This window comes from Crocuta crocuta, unplaced genomic scaffold (genome assembly GCF_008692635.1).
Source record: "Crocuta crocuta isolate KB4526 unplaced genomic scaffold, BGI_CrCroc_1.0 scaffold286, whole genome shotgun sequence".
Classification (NCBI taxonomy): Eukaryota; Metazoa; Chordata; class Mammalia; order Carnivora; family Hyaenidae; genus Crocuta; species Crocuta crocuta.
This window is the reverse complement of record NW_027530979.1, coordinates 929,452-945,696: the sequence shown is the minus strand read 5'-3', so window position 1 is coordinate 945,696 and position 16,245 is coordinate 929,452. Positions and strand designations below refer to the sequence as shown.

The window sequence follows — 16,245 nt, the reverse complement described above, 5'->3', positions numbered from 1 at the left end:
TAAGAAAAAATTTTTTTTGTTCATGCTTTAGTGAAATGTCTAAGGAGATTTTGTGATAAGGAAATTGAATTCTACATATTAACGATAGACCAAATAAAAGGAAGTAGGATTAATGTAGGGAAGATTTTGACTGAAAATTTAAAAAAAATCAGTGAATGAATAGCAAAGACCCTTAGAAATTTAAAAAAGGCCTGGAGTATTTCAGGAGTTTTGTGATAAGCTTCCTGGTTTATGGGTCTTTGATTGCATTTTTATTGCTGCTACTTAATAGTCATCGATGTCCACGATCACAACATTTGAAGGTTAATTAATTTCTTAGTATGTTTAGATCTAACAGTGCTTCCATTCCTGTGCCTTCTTCATTAAGTAACTATGACATGTAGAGGTAAAGTGTTTCTTGCTTGAATTAGACATTTTAACATAAGATTAATAAAAGGGAAAATTCTTATCTGCTCCTTCCACACTGCAGGTGCTGAAATGAGAAGTTCAAGCACCATACTATACAATGCCATGCACGAATGAGGGAGTGTGACACAGTGAATACTGATAGAGGGGTCTTTGTGTTTAATTTTAAAATATAAATCGAGGCCTGAGGCTTCCTTCCAACTTAACCAGTCATGACCATTCCATTTAACTTTGTCCTCTATTCAGCAACTTAGATGTGGGAAAACTATAAATGCTATTATTTAAAACCAAGATTGAATCATGAGGAAACGTTCCCAAGAATATTTTAGGTCTGGAATTCTAAACTTAGCAGTGCATTTGGACTTTGATATCACTGTTGTGGTTTAGCTTGGTTTGCTACATGAATTATATACACATTTTAAATCCCTACATGATTTCAACAAAAAGTTTTCATACTAGACAGATTTGGGAACAATTTATAACTATAAATATATCTTGGGTCAAAGAGTCAAATTAGTTAAAAACTGTTTCATATACATATATACACACCCACCCACCACATAAAAATATATATCCTTTAAAAATACTTTTTACTGTTTGTTTATTTTTGAAAGAGATAGAGTACAAGTTGGGGAGGGGCAGAGAGAGACACAGGGAAGGGGGAGAGAGGGTGGGGAAAGAGATGGAGACACAGAATCTAAAGCAGGCTCCAGGCTCTGAGCTGTCAGCATAGAGTCCAACGCAGGGCTTGAACTCACGAGCTGTGAGATCATGACCTGAGCCAAAGTCAGATGCTTAACCAAATGAGCCACTGAGGCACCCCACAAATAATATCCTAGTATATTAAAAGCAAAGTTTTAGTCTCATAACTGAATTGTTTATCTTATTAAAAATATTGTTTTAAGTCTTTTTATTTATTTTTGAGAGAGAGAGAGAGAGAGAGAGAGGGAAAGGGTCAGAGAGAGAAGGAGACACAGAATTCGAAGCAAGCTCCAGGCTCTGAGCTGTCAGCACACAGTCTGATATGGGGCTCGAACTCACAAACTGTGAGATCATGAACTGAGCTGAGGTCAGATGCTTAAACGACTGAGCCACCCAAGCACCCCAAATTCTTTATCTGTTTACGCAAGTACTACAGGATTCTTATTATAAAATATTCAAACAACATAGAATATTTACAAAAAAATGAGAATACTTCCCTTTGCTCACTTTTCTTCCCAGTTTCTCTCCTTTCCCAAGAAGTGACTAATGCCAGATATTTGGTATTTTTCCTGGTTCCTTTCCTATGCATTTACATGCACATATTCTAAACACATTTATTTTTAAGGAAACATCATACTTTAGATGTTACCTTTTACCTTGCTTATTTTTACCCAACAGTATATTTTGAAGAGATTTTCATGTCAGTACAAAATTTTTAACTTGTTCTTTTTGATGACTTCATAATAATAATAATTATTTAATCATTCTTTTATTGATAAGTGTTTAGCTTTCCCTCTTTCTAGCCTTTCACTATGACACTGAATATCTTTGTACATATATCTTAGTATATGTGGGTGGTTATTATTGTGGGATAATTTTTTAGAAGTGGAGCTACGGGGTCAAAGGATATGAATATATTCAAGACTAAAGGATTCTGAAAAATTGGATTCACTGAAATCTCCTGATTGAGTTCGTGAGTGCAGATTGTTGACATTTAGTGCTATCGGCGTGCATTACTCTCCCTAATGGAGATGGATTATATGTGTCTGTGATGAAAGTTTAGCATGCTTAGTATCTTTAGAACTCAGGGATTTGTAACCCGAACCACTCGACTTGTAGGCTAGGTGGACAACCAAATGGAAAGAGTAGTGTTAACATTAACGTGACAAACAGTTCTGTTCACTGCCTCAAATTCTTGTATGTTTCTGAGATTTCTCAGAAAATTGGTTGTTAATTTCTGTTTTTAGTCATTTCTAAATACTTACTTGTCCCATAATACTCAGGCCTATTACCATCATCGTTATTGTTTTACTTTCAATAATATATTTCTATTAGAAACATATTTCATTTATTTGTGATTTTTATTCAATAATTATCTGGAGCTACAAACTATAGCCAAGAATGGGTTGGGAAATACATGTATGCAAAAACTGAGTTATACGTGGGCAGAAGGTTCCATAATCTTTTTTAACTTCAAGAAATCCTATGAGAAGGACCTTTCATTGGGAGGTATTAATTATCTTGTTGCCCTTAGTTTTCCTCTGTATACATAAGTATCGATCTTAAATAATATCTGTATAAGACCAACACACTGTACAGCTTTTGTGGACAGCTCAGTTCAATAATAAATGGGCACAAATGCTTCAGATGTTTAGCCTATCTGTACAAACCTGACGTGACTAGGGATTATGGTTCCATATCAGATTCCCCCTGTCATTAAGGATGCTTTGATAAGTTAGTTCAACTACTTACCTCATAATATTAATGAAGGAAAAGATTTTAGAATTCACCCTCAGCCTGAATGGCTTGCCTTGCTCTAAACCATTGCCATGAACTCAACCCCATGCCAGCCAGATCAACCATTTCACAAATGATGACTTTGTACAAATGGATCCTCACCTGAAATACTTTATTCTGTAAAGACAAAGGACAGCATTGCAGGCAGACATCTCTGCTTAAATCCCAGCTCGGGGCACCTGGGTGGTTCAGTCAGTTAAGCATCCGACTTCGGCTCAGTTCATGATCTTACGGTTCGTGGGTTTGAGCCCCACGTCGGGCTCTGCTGACAGCTAGTCAGATCCTGGCGCCTGTTTCAGATTCTGTATTTCCCTCTCTCTCTGACCCTCCCCTGCTCATGCTGTCTCCCTCTCTCAGAAATAAGTAAAACATTTAAAAAATTTTAAATCCCAGTTCTTCTACCTACAAGCAGTGTGATCGTACTTAAAGTTACTTAACCTCTCTAGGATTCAGTTTTCATATTTGTTAAACTAGACTATTACTATGTACTCTAGCATTGTTTTAGGGATTAAGTTATATGAGATATGATAGTGTATAGCATCTGATATGTGCCTGGCACAATAAATGGTAACATTATTACTGCCAAATGTGACTTCATATTTAATTCAAAGATTAGAATATCATTATTAGTTTGAATTCAGCCAGAGATCTTCTTTATTCAAAAGAATGCATGTTTTTGATTGGTTGACTAATTAGTTTGATGTTTTAAGCTATCCAAATGATGAATTCATATCCCCAAATGACAGATATTATTTTTTAAAAAAATTTTTAATGTTTTATTTATTTCTAGGAGAGAGAGAGAGACAGCGTGATCAGGGGAGGGTCAGAGAGAGAGGGAGTCACAGACTGAAACAGGCTCCAGGCTCTGAGCTGGCAGTCAGCACAGAGCCCGACGCGGGGCTCGAACCCACGAACCGCGAGATCATGACCTAAGCGAAAGTTGGACGCTTAACCAACTAAGCCACCCAGGCGCCCCGACAGATATTATTAAACTATGGAGTCACTAAATTTAGTACCCAAAATATTCACTTTAGTGATTGCCTAGAATAGTCAGAAAAGATACTGTACTTATTTTATTTTGTTCCAATGTCTTTTTGATGTGAGAGCTGACAATACCTAAATACACAATGTCTAGTATTGAATGTGAAGTATGTAATGGAAATTTCTACATATGACATCATATTCTATAAGAAATTTTTGTGTGGGTGACAAACAAAATAAAAGGTACTAAAATTGAATACAAGTTATGTTAAGTGGAGCTATATTTTAGGTAGGTACCAGAACCTAATACAAGTCAAATGGCTAACTTCTTTCAGAAAAGTTGTAAGATTTACTTTAAAAACTTATTTTTGGAGGCACATTTGCATTTGTAAATAACATTTTGCTCATGCATGATTTTTCATTACTAAAACCACTAAGTTGTGACAGACTGGAAGAGCCCACATGAAGACACTATATTTAAGAAATCCTGTTGACACTGATATCTGATATCACCTTAATCAGAGCTGAGCTTTTTTGGTGTGTGGGTACCAGTTTGGCATCTCATTATTTAAAAAATTAGCAAAACCTCATTAAACAGCTGCTTTTCTATTTTTTGTTGACTTGTGTGAGATGCCAAACAATGTCATTCTTTGCCTAGCAGATTAAAAAAACTTCAATCTGGGTTATATTGCAGGTTAATTTCAATGTATAATCATCCATGTAAATAGATCCTAGAGATTGGTAGTGTTCAAAATAATTTAAAATATGCAGGAGGAAATATATTCACACTTGGTACTAGTAATAAAATGGTAAGCCTAAGGCATTTTGTGTTTTTCTACAGTCTATGTTAATTTTATTCTGTCTGTAGTTCATTTTTTGTGGACTAATTTTAAGCACTTGGCAGTAATACTCAAATAGACTTTTACATATGCAAATATTTCAGGATAAATGTAAAAGTAATGAAAATAGACTGAACTCATACTTTCAAGTGTATTTAGAAAACCTAAATCTTTCTAAATCAGAGTAGCTGTAGCCTTTGTATTGAGCCTTTATGAGTGAAATTGCTGGAAATTTAAATGGGTCCAGTAAGTGGTACCCCTCTTCTCCACCTGAATTTGGAGCTATTTAAAAAGATAGACAAGGAGTAGAGCTTATGGAAGATCAAAATATCACCTTAATTACTGGTAAAGTTGGTATTTGAGTAGGTTGCTCATTTCTGTGGGATAGTGGGCTTTCCAAATGCGAATCCCAGAATTTAGCAGATTTGTGCTCCTAATCACAGGCAGAACTAAACTACCAAGGGCAGGAACTTTATCTGTAATATTACCACACGTCCTGGAGCCACCTCAATTACATAGGCTCTGAGGGCAAGCTGGGTTACATGAGAAATGGAAGGGGAAGCAACTGGACTTTGCATGCCCGACTTTCTCCCTGCAAGCCCCCCAATCAGATAAAGTATTCCATCCCTCCGTGGGAGGAGTGGGTGTGGAAACAGAGGAGTCAAGAGGATTATGTCCCTCTACATGGAAGGAAATGTCAGGGAAAGAGAATTTAAATGTGCCCTCCACCAACGTTTCCCAGATTCATTCCTCATAACACTTTGGGCTTAGCCATAAAGCCCATGGTTACCTAGATCCATTTACCTGGATGAGATCAACAGCTAGTCAGGGTATCCAGCTCCTTGTTAGAAAGGCCACTTCACAGGCAGAACGTCGGGTATCCTAATAGGGCCAACAGGGCACCGTGCAGATTCTGCTCACTGAAGGCACCTGGGTAAGTTTAATGAACAAACGCTACCCCCAATTTAAATATAAATTCATATGAAAAAGATTGAAACTGGCCACTTACCTGTGGAAAAGCCACTTTGAGCTCCTCAAGCTCCTGTGGGTAAAAAATTCCTTATTTCAAATCTTGCTGAAGCTGAGGCTTCAAGCCACTTGCCCCAGATACACTGGAAACCTTAAACACTATGAGTTTTGTGTTCCCTAAGGTCTATTCCTTGTCTTTATCTTGAGATTCCTGACCAATCACATCAGAGGTTATCGTTTGAGGGTGCTGTACATGACACCTTTGTCCAAGCTCAGGGGACATTATCCAGGGACTTACCTAGAGCTTCCATGGGTGAGGTGCGTCTGTGCTTGCACACTTGTCTCTCCGTGCACACTTATCTCTCTCTGCACACTTGTCTTTCCCCAGTGTCAGTATGGATGTTCTGCCATATGCCTTATGGACCCAATGACTGGTCTTCTGTCTGTCCGTCTGAGCACTGAATTCATCATTGCTCACCACTTCTGACAGTTCTCCTTTTTTCCTTCTGCAACAGCTAATTTCCTACTCTCTTTTGGACATTGCAGTTATTTTGGTTATCTTTTAAAAATCTAGCTCTTCCTTGGTCCTTCCAGCTACCAGTACATATCTCTTCTTTCTTTCATAATATGATTCCTTAAAATAGTTGCAGATGCTCATTGTTTCCAATTTCTTTTCTCCCATAATTTCTTGAACATCTGAAGGATTTTGTCCTCTCTACCCCACCAAACTTGTACTTGTTGACGTCCCACTGATCAACACATCGCTGAGCCTAATTGTCAAATCGTACTATTTATCTTTTAAGGAAATCTTCTACCGGTGCTGCTTTTTCTTATAATGCTTTCTTCAAGGGTCTTCTAGAACACCCGATTTTTTAATTTCTTTATTGCTGCTTCTTCTTAGCCTCTTTTACTTGTTTGGTCTCATCTTCCTGATCTCTTGATGTTGGAGTAGCTCAAAGCACAGGCCTTGAACCTTCTCTCTTTTCTATCTGCATTCTGAGGGTAGGGAGACCATTTAGGAGGTTATATTATTATTGTCCTCCAAGCAAAAGATGATAGTGGCTTGCACCAGGGTGGAGGTGCTAGGAGTGGTATGAAGGGATACACTCAGGACAAATTGAACATAGAGTCTACAAATGAGTTAAAGGATTGGATATGAAGCAAAAGAAAAATAAATAAAGGATGAATATAAAGTATTGGTCTGACCAAATAAGTGAATGGAAGTACCATTCACTGACATGGGGAAGCTTTGGGGAAAAGCACATTTGAGGACATGTTTAATTGAAGAAGTCTTTTTGTGATGGTTAATTTTATGTGTTAACTTAGATGGGCCACAGCACCCAGATATGAAGTCGAACATTATTCTGGGTGTTTCTGTGAGAGTGTTTTTGGATGAATTTAACATTTAAATTAGTGAACTTTAAGTAGATGATCCTTTACGAGGATCTAGATTAGACCTCAGCTAATCAAGGTGAAGGCCTGTCTATAACAAAAGACTGACTTCCTCCAAGCAAGAGGGAATTCTGTGGCAGATAGCCTTTGAGCTAAAAATGCAACATCAGCTTCTTCCTGGGTGATCAGCCTGTTGTCCTATCCTGCAGATTTTGGACTTGCTAGACATTATAAATTCACAGGCCAGTTCCTTAAGATAAATGTCTTTCTCTGTATATAAACATTCTGTTGACTATGTTTCTCTGGAAAATCCTGGCAAATATACCTAGGAATCATCCCAGTGAACTGAGAAGGAAGTATATAGGAGTCTGGAACTCAAGGAAGAGGTCAGGTTGGAGACAGAGCCTCCAGATTTAAATATGGAGGTAGGAGTGCTTGGGTGACTCGGTTGGTTAAGTGTCTGACTCCTGATTTCAGCTCAGGTCATTGTTTTGTGGTTCGTAAGATCAAACCCTGCATCAGTTCTTTCTCTTCCTCTCTCTCTGCCCCTCCCCTGCTCTTTCTCTATCTCTCAAAATAAATAGATAAACATTAAAAAATAAAAATATGTAGTTAGATGAGATATTTAGGGAGAACGACATGGAGAAGAGGAGACCTAGAACTAAGCCAAGAGGCTTGCAAAGACAACCGAGAAGGAGCGTTAGTCAATAGGAACACAGGGACAGTGTGACATCTTAGAGCTAAGCGATGGAAGTCAAGAAGGAGATAAGCTAAGAGGCTGGAGGAATATGAAGAGTAAAAATTAACCATTAAATTCAGCAAGATAATCCTTGGTGGCCTTGACACAAACCCTTCGAGTGAAGTGATTTGGACTAAATAAATGGAGAGGATGAGTGTTAGGAAAGAAAGAAAGCTAATATGGAAAACTCTTGAGAAGAGTTTTGCTGAAAAATGGAGCTTGGGGGAAGGTTTAGAGTCAATAAGGATTTTTTTTACTATGAAAATTAGTGCATTTTTATACTGGTGGAAAGAGCATGAGGTAATCAGAGGAGAAAAAAGCAGGTAATTGTAGGAACAAAGTCCTTAAGAGAGTGTTCAATTAAATTTATAAGTGGAGGTAGTGGCCATCCCTAACAATAGGAGGAAGGCAGAGTTTATGGCAATATAAATGGGGATGTTAGTAGGATTGCTGGCAGGAAGATGAGATCGTTTTCTTCTGGTTTCCCAGTGAACAGAAAAACAAGGTCATCAGTTGAAATGGAAAAAAAACTCTGGAGATTTGAAACAGAGAGGAAGTATAAAGTTGTCATCTTGGATTGAGACAATTTTCTAGAATTGCTAAGCAATGCTGAAGGCCCACGTTAAAGTTTTAGTCATACATTTAAAGTATGACCAGTCAGCCAGCTGTAGTAAAGCATGGAGTAAGGGAATACTTGGGTGAACCTTGGACCAATGTTTTGCCAGTGGAGTATGTGTAGAAAGAGAACATGAAAACAGAATGCGTTTGCAGAAAAGTATTTCCGGTGATGGACTACAAAGTGTAAGCCAGGAAAGAGAGATGTGAGAACACCAAGCAAGTAGTAGGAAGTGTAAATTACTGGGGTCAATGGACTCCAAATGCTGTCAGAGTCACAGAATTGCATTGTGCCTTAGGGTAAGGAGGCTGGATGGAGAGAGGAGTGACGTAACTGGAATCTATAATGTCTGGGCTTCTTTGTGTTAGGAAAGAACACTTGCTACTAATTATGATTATTTCAGTTTTCAATTTAATAATTTATAAATCTGTTAAGTTTTAAAAATTTAAACCCTACTGGTACAACTAATGCATTATTAATAAAGCAAAAATGTATTCATTACAAATAAATTCCTTTTAAACATTTAGATGTTAATTTCAAACACACAAATCTCTAAATATTGTAAAAAATATCATGATTTAACATATCAGTTTCTTAAGTGCTTCTTCTGCCTTAAATATGCACACAAATTATTATAATGATAAACATTTATTGTTTCACTTAAGGCATTTCAAAGTAGTAAAATTATAGGTTTGCTCCTTTTCTTTCTTTGTGCTTATTTCTTTGCCTCTCAAGGTGTCATTAATCATGTCAGACTCAAAACAAGAAGGATAATGTTTCAGACCAGCTGAGATGTTTGTCTCTGAACTACAGAACAATTGGTTCTTGGCTGGGCCAGAGGACTGTCAAGCAGTTGAGCATTCCCAAAGCAGCAGCCCTGTGGCTAATGGGCCACAAGTATTAGTGCTGCACCTGTTAGCTTGGCTTGCCATATACCTCTATAGCTTCAGCTGGTAAGAAAACAATGAGGGGATCCTGGGTGACTCAGTTGGTTAAGGGTCCAACTTTAGCTCAGGTCATGATCTTGTGGTTTGTGAGTTCCAGCCCTGCATCGGGCTCTCTGCTGTCAGTACAGAGCGCGCTTTGGATTCTCTGTCCCCCTCTCTCTGCCCCTCCCTCACTCCTACTCTCTCTCTCAAAAGTAAATAAACATAAAAGAAAAAAAGAGAAAGCAATCAATCCAGATGGATTCAGACAGCAAAAGCAAGCTGGATAGGGTCAGCTTCCTGTTTCCCTAGTATCACAAGATGGCACCAATCAGAGCCCAGAGCATACGTGTCATGAGTGGTGGTGGGCTGCTCTGTTGTAGAGGAGCCAACTCTAAAATGCAGCCAAGCAGTTTTATACCCCTACACAGAAGCCTGCAGCTGTACCCTAAGGGAGGGTCAAGATTAAAGTCGTGTACTCAGCTGGAGCTAGGGAGACGGATGAGAAACAGTGGACTGGCAGTCTCTCACATGAGTGTGATAAGGCACTGTCTCCTGGTGGCTCCTCATCACATTTATTTCCCCTTGCTCTGTGAAAAATTGCAGGACATTCTGCTAAGATTGGTCAAATGGCAGTGAAGCATTGCCTCTGTAACTTCCATGAGGAGATGCGTGATCACCAAGGCAGTATGGTGTGCTCTTCTCCTATGAGGACCTGGTTGTTAGCTCAGATCAAAGCCTTTTACAGTTACTACTTACATGGAACACTCCAAACCAGATCTGTTGATATCTGATGTTGCTTCTCTCTTCATTCTCAGCAAGGATTTGTCAGATGTCTCCTCAGTTCACTTTCTTGAGCACTATTGCTATTTAATGATAAATATTATGGTCATCCAAAGGATGAGGAGGTAATTTTATCTTAGGAGCTCTCTTTTCCAGATATTGGGCTAATCAATTATTTTGAGTGAACCCTAAAGAAAATCATTATTTACAATTCTTTGAATAGTATTTGTGGCATTTATAGTTATCTGTTTACAACCTTTGTTTCCTACACAGATACATATAAATGTGTATGTGTTGGCTGAACACATGAAATTGCCATTTTTAAGAAGATTTTTAAAAAATGTAGAGAGAGGGAAGGGGCAGAGGGAGAGAAAGAATCTTAAGAAGGCTCCACTTTCAGTGCAGAACTTGATATGGGGCTCAATCTTACAGCCCTGGAATCATGACCTAAGCTGAAATCAAGAGTCAGACACTGAGCCACCCAGGAGCCCTAGAAATTGCCATTTCTTGTGAGTCAAAATGACCATCAATTTCAGATTTAATAACGCATTTCATAGACAGGCATGTAAGTATAGAAAAAAACAACATCCATATATACAAAAGCCTACATTTTAAAAATGGAATTTTAAAAGTGACCATGTTCTAATCTTGCTTCCTCTCTTTATATTGTAACTGGTTAAATATATCATATTAATATTCATATTTATAAATTTTACTAGAGATTAATGGCTTTTCATAGATTTAGATTTCTCCAAATACTTATCCTATTTTGGTATTAGACTGTGGTAACAATCTTCAGGAGCAACTTTATGTAGCTCCTTTATAGTTTAAGCACCTTTAAAAACAAGTGTTTTTGATTTCTGGACACAACAATATATTGTAGACCTAACTATCTGGATTTATTCCTCACCAAGGACATAGAATCAGCCACTTTCACATTTACCTGGTTCCTTTGGATAGAGAATGGCATTAGAGACTATAATCTGGGAGCTAAGATGCATGAAAACCAGCAATAGGCAAAGTGCTAGTATTGTGAGGTCATTACTTAAGTTTCTAAACCCTTGCTTCTATAATTGTTAAACACTAAATTGACCATTTGCTTGGTGACAGTGAAATGATTGACATCAAGATTTCTGATGTGGTGCAGTGCTCAGGGATAGTCCAAGAGAGGGTGTGAGTGTGAGAAAGAGGGCTCAGTTGACATGAAGGGCAAAATCCTTGAGAGGAAAGATTTCTGTGAACTGAGAGTCCAGGGTGTTGGACAGGTAATTCGTGAGACATTAAGAATGATGACAGCATTAGTGGCAGAGAAAATGGTGAGCCAGGGGATAAAATCTTCAGTGATTGGAGTTCTGCAGATAACTGTAACAAGATGGAATCAGGAGTGGTATTCATTTATATAGCTTAAGAAATAGGATTTTGATTATTGAAGGAGGGGGCAATGGAATGGAGCTGAGGGGATACCTACATATCATCATTGACAATGTGATGGGTGAAAAATGATGTTTAATTGTGCTTATATTGATTTCTTTGATTACTAGTAAAGTTTAAAATATTAATTTGGATTTTTAAGAATTGTTCGTTTCTTATATCCTTGGTCTATTTTTCTATATATATTTTTTTATTATTGACTCTCAAGAGCATTTTTATATTTTAGTGTCCTTCAACTTTGTCTACCATAATTAGTTCAAGTATTTTCCGGGATTGTGTGTGTGTGTGTGGCAGGGGGGATTTGTTATAGGGATTTAACTTTATACAATTATGGGAACTAGTTCAACTAGCTGTTGTCTTTGTGTCTGATGCCAGAGCATAAATAAAAGGTGGGACAAAGCAAAAACAATCTGGGACCCACAAACCAAATCAGGAGCTCACAGAGACCAACCAAAACCTGGGAAAGTTCTTGTTGCATTGTATAGTGTTAGGAGCAGGGGATCCAAGAATCAAAGTTAAGGAAGTGTGCATGCTCAGGTATGTGCAATCATAGAGTGGTACTTGCACAAATATGAGAGTCTTTGGTCTCCTAGGTGCCTTGCTTTCCTCACACTAGTCCTATCCATTTCAGATCTTGTTGGTGTGGTATCCTTCAGAAGCTGGGACCTTGGTCATGGTCTAGGAGTCAGAGAAGCTAAAGAAGTTTCTAGCTGAAGAAGTGGAACAATTGCAGGTCCAGCTGCTGCCTTATGGCAACCAAGTGAGTCAGCAAATCGCTGATAAAGTGTGAGTTGCAAAATAGCTGCTGCTTCACCTTCACTTTCACAGCCAAATCTCACCCAAGAAGCTCTCCCAGGATGCACGTAAACAGGAAACAAACAGGAAAATGAATTCTTGGAGAGGTAGTTTGGTCTACCCAACTTGACATGTCACAAACCACTACTTAATTCATCTTAAATTCTACTTAATTCTACTGAAATTCATCTTTTTATTTAATTAAAAATCCAGAAAAATTTTTTGGAACTTGATTAAGTGTTTCTATAGTTCATCTGGAAAAGCACATAAGAAGAAGAACTAGAAATGTTCTTTAAATAGAATGAAGAATTCTTTCTTCACCAGATATCAAAACATACCATAGAGCTGTAGTCATTAAAGCTGGTGGTGACGCTATAAGAAGAGACATGCAATTGAGTGGCAGGGAGACTGCAAAAAGATGACTGGGTATCTATGTCAATTTTGTGTATAACAAGAGGGTTTTCAACAACTGAGCAAAAGAATATTTTTTTAACTGAAGAATATTGGGACAGTTGTTTAGCCATTTAAATTTAAAACATCTTGTGTCCTATCTCCCCTCATTTGGAACTCAATCACAAAATTTAAATGTAAAAAGTAAAGACATAAAATTATTAGGGCTGAGTATTCTTTTAAGCACATCATGATGTGAAAATCAGAAGTGTGGAATCGGCTGCATACAATTTTGACTAATGTTGATTACAAATTTTATACAATTAAAAAATACTAAATACAAAGTTGAAAAGCAAATGACAATTCAAGAAGCTATTTGAACAACCAAACAAGGCAGACCAAATTGACAATCCCTAATATATTTTGCTTTTTGAAATCAATGGTAGAAAAATAGTTGACCAAGAACATGATAAATGTACAATTGACAAAGAATTAATAATTCAGGTTAATATTTTAAACTTCACTGTGACTTTAAGAAATAATATAAACCGCAATTAAGTATCATTTTCACCCATCAATTTAGCAAAGATGACAAAGGTGATGGAACTTTGGGCTTGCAACAGTAAGCTTAATGTTAGAAAAGTAAATGAGTTTGATCATGCATTGCTTCCAGAGTAACTAACACAACTCTGCTGGACAGCAATACATATTAAAATGTAAAGACAGTCCTTTTTTATGAAGAAAAAGTGGCACAAATCTGCCAATACATGTGCTAAAGATTGCTTGTTCAAGTCTTAATTATAATAGCAAAAAAAAATTGAAGATAGCTTAAATATCTATTAACCCAAAGATACATGCATCCAATAGAATTCTATGCAATCATTTAAAAATGTATTTAATAACATGAAACTATGCATACTATCTTGTTAAATGAAAATATATTGTACAATATGGCCCTGTATATGTAAATTTGGAAATACAATTTTACATGAGCTAATGTATATATAGAGGTAGAAGGATGCTTACAGACCAATTAAAAGTAGTTATCCTAATGAAAGGCCTTCAATGATTTTTACTCTATTTTTTGTGATTTTCTCTGTTTTCTTAGTATTTTTAGTAGACAGTAAATATCTGTAATTTTTGTAATGAGCAAAACAACACATTATTTTCATTTCAAGTGCAAATGCGCTGCATTGGAGGATTAGTATTCTATTATTGCTATTGTTGCTACTGTTATTTTACTCCCTTTGGTAGATTTTCAAAGCTATGGATACCATTTAGGGATGAGTAACATCTCTATTGGATCATTTATGCCACTTCCTGGGTTAGTATATATTCAATCCCTATGGCTTTCAAAGAAAATATGACCTGTCATAAACACCAAGTGTACAAAGGCAGGACAGATTCTCTAGTATCTGCCATGAAAGAGCATCAAAAATAGATTCTGATTTGCCTGTCACTATCATGAAAAGTAAATGGAAAGATTACTTGGTGTTTAACTTGGGACATCTGATATCAATCGGGCACAATCCATCTCTCAGTTTAGAGTAGTTATCCCTTGGTCTGCTTTCAGACCTAATCCCTTAAAAAAAAATCTTAACAGTTTCCAGAGTTTGGTCTTTTTCCAATTTTCAGGGCATAAGCCTTTGGGAAAACTTTAGATCTAATCTTCCCTAGTGCCTTTCCTTTTCCAAAAAGAACAGAGTATTTCCTCACATGTGGGATTTTTGTGGTTATCATTTATCACTTTAGGCTTTCAACCACAAATTCATCCACTATTTTGTAAACTTCTTAGTCTTTGCTATAATGTATAGGAGCATTCTTAAAATAGTTTTCTAGACCGGTACAATGTTAAAAGTAATAGAAAAAGCTCTTGAATTGTTAAAAATGACCCGGTGATCTGCTGCAAGGATGTAAATGAACACAAAGTATTAGATGTGAGAGGCATGGTTCTTGGTGCAGTGAGTCATGTTATAAAATATTGTGTTCGTGCTATATGAGACATGGGCTGCATTCAGACAAAGGAGGAATAATTGGCATATCCTGACTGATTTTAATAAGGATTTGGATTCCCCCTCACCACTACCACTTAACTTGCCTTCTGATAGTCTTGTCTACAAGCTAAAAAGATTGAATCTAGACCAAACCACTGCTAGTGCATAAAATAACAGTCTGAAAGATCACCCATTAGGAATTGCTCTTCAGGGGCCCCTCAAGGGCTAATTTTATTGGATAACTCTGACCTGGATGAAGAAATTGAGATTTCATCACGTCTGTTCATGACACTAAATTATCTGGGGCAAATAACACCTCCTAGAGTTTCCTTGATACATTTGAGAGTGGTTTATAGACCCCATTGCAAAACAGTTCATTTGGGGACTAAAACTAAGTCAGACAGCTCTGGAACGGATAAAATCCACACAAATGCAGCCAAGTTTCAAGGGTCTTATTAATCACAGTGAGCACAGGACAAGAATTTAGCTTTTATGAAAAATACAAGATAATATTTTAATGTATCCAGAAAGTCATTCATCCTTGATTCTTGGCACTGGTTTCTATATTTTCTTTCAGTGCAGGAATAAGAATGAATCTTGAAAGAGGATTCAAGTTGATTTAAAGACAAGAAAAATAGATCCTTTGAGAAGAAACTAATAATCTTGCTTTACTTGGATTAAAGATGGAGAAGATAATATCTTGGGGAGATATTCACTGTGTCAAGAGAACTTGGCTAGACTTGAGGAAACACATTTAGCTACATAAACACTGGAATAATACAAATGGGGTGATTGAAGTATTTTTGTCCTTTGAAATCGATTAACTGTGGAGAAGTAGTCATTTGTTTTGAATAGCTTAGATTCCCCTAAACTAGAAGTCAGAGAATGAATTGCAATCCTTTTCAAGTTCTTTGTCTGCTCTGAGATTCTAGCAAATAATTTACTTCTTACTCTATGTATGGTGGAAAAAGTCAACAGAATTTGAAAATATGATACTTATTAAATTATGCCTATGCATAGCATTCTTTTGTGAAAACATGAGATGCAATAGATCTCTATTTCTTACTTACAATGTTCAAGGCCCTATATTATTGGTTTTGTGAAATAAAAATGTCTTAACATCATGGCTACTTCCCTACTAGAACTTAAAATGCCTATAGGGCATATATACATATACCAATGCATCAAGGCAGTGTGTGGTGTTTTATCACAAGATAATACCTAATGGTCTTAGAGTATAATGAGAAACAATCGCTCTCAAATAATAATGATGATACCGATAACAAGAATGGCATAGCCCATAACTATGTGCCAGTCATTTTTCTGAGGCCTCTGCATGGAATAATTTTCATAACAACTTCATGAGCTATTATTGTTCCCACTTTATAGATGGCAAATTAGAGGCACAGGAAAGTTAAGTAACCTGCCCAACTTCATGCAGCTTTTTTTTTTTTTAATGTTTTATTTATTTCTAGGAGAGAGAGAG

At 36.9% G+C, this 16,245-nt stretch overlaps 1 long non-coding RNA gene across 2 annotated transcripts in view; it reads left to right on the top strand.

The window, feature by feature from the left end:
• The window catches only part of LOC144236520 (uncharacterized), a 72,741-nt gene that overhangs the window by 48,244 nt on the left and 8,252 nt on the right, over positions 1–16,245 (top strand). For both annotated transcript variants that reach the window (XR_013336584.1, XR_013336585.1), the window contains exon 2: positions 12,212–12,340. This is a non-coding gene — a long non-coding RNA (uncharacterized LOC144236520). The remainder of the gene's footprint in view (positions 1–12,211; positions 12,341–16,245) is intronic.